The 7,500-nt window shown below is 44.3% G+C and overlaps 1 protein-coding gene across 4 annotated transcripts in view; it reads left to right on the plus strand.

Moving 5' to 3' along the window:
* Positions 1-2,042: 2,042 nt before the first annotated feature.
* The window catches only part of tex2 (testis expressed 2), a 29,419-nt gene continuing 23,961 nt past the window's right edge, over positions 2,043-7,500 (plus strand). Inside the window, exons 1-2 of one of the 4 annotated variants that reach the window (XM_031569310.2) lie at positions 2,043-2,942; positions 3,775-3,873. The gene's annotated coding sequence lies outside the window, so the exon portion shown is untranslated. The remainder of the gene's footprint in view (positions 2,943-3,774; positions 3,874-7,500) is intronic. The other 3 variants (XM_031569315.2, XM_031569334.2, XM_031569325.2) reach the window with 3 other exon arrangements.

Genomic DNA, 7,500 nt, shown 5'->3' on the forward strand with positions numbered 1-7,500 from the left:
TCTCTCTCTCCCCCTCTCTCTCTGTCATGTCACGTGTTGAAATCAAAAATGCTAGCTAAACTCTGAGGACTGTCTGTGGACTGAAAGCAATGAATTAGGCCTCACAGAGATGAAGGAGACCAAGAGAGCTCAGGGAGGAAACAGTGATGCACTGCGAATGTTGGCAATATATTGTACAGGACTTTATGACTGCGATGATAAACGTTTAACCTGTCTCACATGCCAATTACATGACAACATACTCAGAAACCCAGAATTAGCACAGAATTCGCCAGTATTAGCACACAGCCTCAAGAATGACCAGTTTGAACAACAACCCCCTCTCCAGAAACTTGGTATACCTTTAAAGGTATCTCCTGTCTCCTGTACTGAATATGTCCTCAGTCACCATCCAGTGACTATATAGGCATATTTATGGAGAGTTTTCACCAGTTTAAAACAACAATACAACAAACGCTCTTGTTAACAAATACTATTTTTAATGTCAAAGTCTGTACAAATTTAGCTCAAATAAGAGATAAAATGAAAGCGCTTTCACCTTCCAAGGGTCCACTAGATGGCGCCATTACACTTTAAAACAACGGAGAGCTTGTTAAGACGTCTAGAGCAGGGAGGGTGGAGCTGAGGGTGTTGAAGTGCAGTGGCCACCTTTAACATACATGAGGAGGATGGAGACATGGAGGAAGTAGATGGGGTGGAAAGCGTGATGGGATAAAAGACCCCATGAAGCTTTACACTGCTACAGTTAAAGGTCTTGATGGAACTCGCATGAGGGAGATGGGAAGGATCTAACCCAATCACCAAACATTCTGTCATCTAGGAACTGTCAGCTATGTCAAGATTAGATTCTTATTCATTCTGTAATATAGGAACTGTCAGCTATGTCAAGTTTACATTCTAACTAATTTTCTGGGACTTCTCTTTCTACAGGAAATTAAGTAAAGTAGGCAGTCTTACAGAAAATGGTTATTTAGTAGAATTAAAAGATATTCCAACTTTAATCCTCTGATGAGAGATTTTCTACAACATCCTTTTTTGAACCAAATTCACCTTTATGGCAAAGGATTCCTCCAAGCATAATTTGACACTGTTTCCCATAACATTTTGAAAGGTTATTCAGTGACACCTTTGACAGAAAGAACTGAAGGAAAGCACTGGCTAATCTCAGCATTCTCAAACCTTCTATGTTTGTGTCGGTTCATTTTGGGGATTATGGGATGCTCCTGGTGTTGTGACAACCAGTGTTGTAGTACTTGAGTCCAGGACTTGAGTCAAAGAGTACTACAACCAGCGACATAGTACTCGAGTGGACTGGAGTCCTGGTTTTCAGAACGCGGGACTCGACTTGGACTTGAGCCCTGATGACTCCGATTCGAGCTTTGACTGCATTCGCACTCGGAGGTTGGACACGAGGACTGATGCGCATGCTTGCGAGTGCATTTGTTTGGCTATTGTGTCCCACACATTAAATAAACTCCCTTTAAATTGGGGACAGGTTAACTGTAGACCTTTTTTATTTTAATGTCAGCTCTTTGATTGTGCCAGAGTGGATCACTGGAGCTTCCCATCTTTGAACTGGACTCAGACTCAGGTAATGGGGACTCAACTCAGACTGTTCTTTGGTGACTCCGACTTGGACTCTGACATAGGGGACTCAAGGCTCGACTCGGACTCAAGGTTTAGTGACTCGAACACAACACTGGTGACAACATTTTTCCCACCACTGGGTGGCTCTAGATTTCTTAGGTGTAGGGCAAATCCACTTCTGTATACAGTGTACAGTGTGTTCTTTGTACAGGTTCCAATCGTCCATTTCTTTTTTTGTGAAATATTTGTTTATAATTAGCTATAGTTATTATCACTGTGTGTTTTTAAGGGATAAAACCAAATTCAGACACTCTTAAGGAATTGTTGAAGGAGACCTTTTGCTTCACTGGTATCTATGTGAGAGAGAGGTCTAGTCAGTAATCTTAGTAAATATTTAGTTGTTAACCAGAATAAGAGTGAGGATATAATTACAAAAGGGAAAGGGATTATTTGTCCTTTCATTTTTTATTTGTCCTTTGTCCCATTCACGAAAATAAATACACCCCTCTCCCACGCCCCCTCCAGATTAATCAATCCCAGATCGTGTGACATAAATGCCCAGGCACCTCTATCCCAGGCACTCTGTGTTGATTGTTCTACCCTTTTAAAGCCTGAGTGCGGTTTCCTCTCCCTCCTGTTTTCGCTGCTGCTTCCTTGATTTGTCATCTCTGGGCTGACGACTGGCAGGAAGCGATGCACGTCCACGGGCGCCGACCTAATCTCGTACTTGGACTTCACTTTAACCGTGAGCGTCAGACACCGTGATTGCATCCGACCGAATGAGCCTAAGATGAGCTGCAGATCTCTCGGTAAGACTCACGCCCGTGTTCACGTATGGTCCTGTCGGAGGTATTGTTTTGTCAGTGGCTAAAATCCGCCCAAGTCATTCAGTCGTCTCGGACGTTGGATGCTGCTCTGTCTGCCTTGATTCGAAACATGAAAATCCGCGATGGGAGTGACAGTGATGCTGGCACAAGGGAGAGAGCGGTGTTGCAGCTGTCACTGAGAGGAAATTGTCAATCTGTCTTTAGCTCCTGCATTTTGCTCTCCATGGTCACACTGTAATGAACAAATGAATATGCCTTTTCAAGGCTACCAGTGTTTGCATTGGCTCCTCTGCATTGACGCACCTCTCTTATTTTATGGTGAATGCGACCCGCCGTATTATTCATGGTTCCGAGGCAGAATTTACGTTTAAAAAAAAGAATGGATTCGGTTAACGCCACTAAATGCTTTTCGTTATTTAGTCTTTGACGTTTCAGTACATAGGTTACAACCGAGACAGTGTTTTCGCTGAACTAGAAACCTAGGCCGTTTGGACTACATTCTTGTTTTGGCCTTCTCAAATCGTTTAGGTAGGTATGTAAAAATCCTTTGGAACAGACGTGTGTAAAGGCAAGATTTATTTTGTGAGCTATTTTGTTAATTGTTATTACAGTCTACAGTGGATATGAACTCAAGGTGTTACCTGTGATGCTTTACAATGCAGGTTCAACCTGAGGTGTTGTAGCCTACGATTCAGTCACATTCAATCCCAAATAGGATTAATTCTTATTCAGTCAGCTGTCCCTGATTTCACGTTGAAAGGGTTATATTTTTCTCCTACTGTCAGCTAAATGAAAAGAGTTTGTTTATTATGTCTAATAAAGTTTGTGTATTCCAACATAGGCCCACAACGTAGTAGTTTGACTGTTCAATTTGGCTGAGTATATAAGGTTTTTTTATACAAACTTTTACATTTTATGGAAACCTAGAGTCTAATAACGTTTGTATATTCCAACATAGGCCTACAATTTGGTCGTTTAACTGTTCAATTTGGCTGAGTATGTAATGTTTTATTTAAACTTTTTAATTTATGGAATTACATTGTTATATTTCAAATGTACCCAATTTTCTTGTCATTACTATGGGATAAACCATTTTTGTTTTAGTATGATACAAACAGAAGCACCTATATACCAACTCAAGCAGTCAAATCTGTAATGTTTTGTGTGAAGGATTGGAACAGTCAGTGACAGTAGATGCCCTGGAGCCACTGCTATTGAGTGTGTGTGTGTGTGTGTGTGTGTGTGTGTGTGTGTGTGTGTGTGTGTGTGTGTGTGTGTGTGTGCGCATGTGTCTGTGCACATGTGTCTGTGTGTGCATCAGAACATGTGTGCTCTGTCATCTGGTGTTTGTCTACCGCAGGCCACCATAGGCTAGTCTGAGCCATGATTCATGACACACCTCTGTGGCCCAATGCAGACAGTTGCAGGCTGGAGACTGACTGCCCTCTGAAGTCTCAAGGTAAGCGCTTTCTGCGTGATTCTCAACTTTCATCGATCGCACCCTTGGTGCTGGATCTGACCTTCCCATGGAGATGGACAATTGATCCACTCCTTTCCCTGGACTTTTCTCCTTCTTCTCCTCTCATTTCATCTTTTATCCACTCCTTTCCTCTCCTCTCCTCTCCTCCCAACTTCTTTGTGTTGTCGATACTACGAAAATCTTATCTCTTCTAACAAGTGCATACTAGGTGTTTGGGACACATACACAGATAGTATAATGTTGTCAAGGGTGTTGTGGTGGCTGCTGATGGTGTTATATGACATAGAGCCTCTCAACATGCCATGCCTGTGTACAGGGATTAGCATTCACATCACTGGCTGTACCGTAAACACGTGTGCTTCACGGCACTACAGAACAGCAGTGGTCTAACTCAAACTTCAGCACCTGTCTTCATGAACGGGCCGTTTTGACACTAATGGCCATGAATTGATGTGACTGAGTGTGACAGGCCACCGTCTTCTAGACTAAACTCTTATGACAATGCCATTGTCATGGCGGTCGGATGGCAAAGGATGTGTTGATTAGGCTCTTTGGAAACACAACCACACACTCAGAGAAAATAAGATGTTATGGAGAACCCTACATTTTTTTTGGTTTATTTTCATTGAAGAATCGTAGTAGATCCATAGACTCCTTTAAGGTTTCTGTAACATAAACATAGTCTCTCAGAAGGACATCAGAGCAGATTTAAGCAGTTGTCTGGTTCATCTGTAAAGATAAAACTGACAAAACCTTTTTGTGTAGATGGATAGAAATTTAGTGATCTCTTATTGGGCTAGCATGTTGCTACTGCTGCAGTCACGTTGTTGACCTTTGTGTAGCTCTAGAAGAACATAATGGATTCAGCTTTGAGATAGTGGGTTGGGGTGTTGCATGATATCAAAGTGTTTGCAGCGAGTGAACACCTGAGCCAGCCATCCTTCCAGGCCCGTACACACATACACACACACATATGTTCGCAGACAGACAACCCAGGGCATGAGAGTGCATAGTGAAGAGTGTCTAGTGGAAAAGAGGGGTGTGTTTATCTCCCCTTCACATGACTACATACCATCAAAATGAATTTGAGGATGTTGTTAAAAACAGGATCTGGGTACAAAAACATACCTTGGCTAAATTGGTTAAATGGTTGAAAGCTACATAATGTTGCTTTAAGTAGAGAACCACTGGAACGCAGTGGAGTGTAAATGGCTCTCCTAATGTTCATTGGTGAAGGTTCATACCCCTCAGCATAGAACACTGGATAGCTAACATAGGGTTTTGTGAAATATGACTCTTCATAGTGTAATAGTTTGAAATGTTAATTTGCATAAAGTCTGTCCCAGACTGTGAGGATTCGGTTGTGTGGGAGAGACAGACTGCTAGCTATTCAGTGTGATACTGCTTACCAGTTGTTTGCCAAGGATAACACATTTGAAGCTTGTTTGTCAGGTTGTCTAACAAGCTATCTTTGGTCCCTCATGAATCCCCCTACCCCTTAGGAGGTGTGTTGGAAGGACTACTCCGGTGTGTGTGTGTGTGTGCATGTGTGTGCAGATGTGTGCATGTGTGTGTGTGTGTGTGTGTGTGTGTGTGTGTGTGTGTGTCTGTGTGCATGTGTGTACATGTGTGTGCATGTGTGTGTGTGTGTGTCTGTGTGCATGTGTGTGCATGTGTGTGCGTGTGTGTCTGTGTGCATGTGTGTGCATGTGTGTGTGTGTGTGTGTGTGTGTGTGTGTGTGTGTGTGTGTGTGTCTCCAGCTAGCACAGAATGCCTTTGTGAAGCAGAGGGGGGAAAGTGGGTCGAGAGCAGCCGCCCCCTCATCTCTCTCCATCAGCATACTGGCTCAGACAGTGCCATGGGAGAAGCATTCCTGCTCCACTTTGTCTCCTCCATATCATAAGCCTCTTGGAGGAGACGCTACTGAGGGGAGCATCACTCTTTGTCTCCTCCATATCATGAGCCTGAGGAGACGCTACTGAGGGGAGCGTCACTCATTGTCTCCTCCATATCATGAGCCTCTTGGAGGAGACGCTACTGAGGGGAGCGTCACTCTTTGTCTCCTCCATATCATGAGCCTCTTGGAGGAGACGGTACTGAGGGGAGCGTCACTCTTTGTCTCCTCCATATCATGAGCCTCTTGGAGGAGACGCTACTGAGGGGAGCGCCACTGTCAGATCCTCCTCTGACTTCCTCTGATGTCGGCTAGCCTTCGGTCTGCAGGTTCAGTACATGAAATGCACATGGCCACCTCAGCCCTCACCAAACACAGATGTGACGGTTAGACCTGGTACAGCTCTGCTTCCAACTCATGTTGGTGGGTTCGCCCATGTAGGGGACATGAACTAATGTTGGTGGGTTCGCCCATGTAGGGGAACTGAACTAATGTTGGTGGGTTCGCCCATGTAGGGGACATGAACTAATGTTGGTGGGTTCGCCCATATAGGGGAACTGAACTAATGTTGGTGGGTTTGCCCATGTAGGGGACATGAACTAATGTTAGTGGGTTCGCCCATGTAGGGGGACATGAACTAATGTTGGTGGGTTTGCCCATGTAGGGGGACATGAACTAATGTTGGTGGGTTTGCCCATGTAGGGGACATGAACTCATGTTGGTGGGTTCGCCCATGTAGGGGACATGAACTAATGTTGGTGGGTTCGCCCATGTAGGGGACATGAACTAATGTTGGTGGGTTCGCCCATGTAGGGGGACATGAACTAATGTTGGTGGGTTCGCCCATGTAGGGGACATGAACTAATGTTGGTGGGTTCGCCCATGTAGGGGGACATGAACTAATGTTGGTGGGTTTGCCCATGTAGGGGACATGAGCCAATGCAGACATCTGAGTTTAGTATCACACAGAAGGAGCCAAAGGTGAAGAAACATGGCAGTGTCTTCTGTTGTTCCTGATATCATATCTCTAACGTAACAGCAGGAGCTAAAGCTTGTCACCTCAACACAAGGAGAGCTCCTCATGAGTGTTTAGCCGAGATGACAAGAGTATGGGGGACGGCATGGCTTTGAGAGTCTGTTTTAGTGCATGTCTGGAGACCTGTGCTAATGCCAATCTGAAGACACATATACATCTTCTCCAACTCTCCCATTCTCCTGCACATCCCACTCTGTGTTGTGTGTTTTTCACAGTGGGAATAAATATGTGGGTTTTTTAGTCTTAGCGATGTCACAGGAGATTAGCTGCTACTTTGAAGCTTATCTCTGTTGACACGTCTTCTCCAAACAACATGTTTATTTGCTGTATAAGCAGCGTGAGTCGAGATCTTGAGACAAATGTTTGATCTTCACAGCAGGGATCCTTCTTAGATTCATTACCTCCGCCGGAGAGGTTAAGTTTTGGGTCTGGTTTGTTTGTCTGTCTATCTGTTTGTCAGCAGGATGATCTGCAATAGCTGCCGGGATGATTTTCATGACATTTGGTGGAGAGGTGTAAGCATGGGCCAGAACCCATTACACTTTGGACTGGATCCTGATCATGGGGCGTCTCAACTCATTCTTTTTCACTTTGGTTCACATTGCGATGTAGGCCATTTGGCCCTGACGGAGGTCTGCGCTCTCCGAGTGCCCTTCAGGTTTGGGTTGTTTTCAG

Source organism: Clupea harengus, chromosome 1 (assembly GCF_900700415.2).
Source record: "Clupea harengus chromosome 1, Ch_v2.0.2, whole genome shotgun sequence".
Taxonomy (NCBI): domain Eukaryota; kingdom Metazoa; phylum Chordata; class Actinopteri; order Clupeiformes; family Clupeidae; genus Clupea; species Clupea harengus.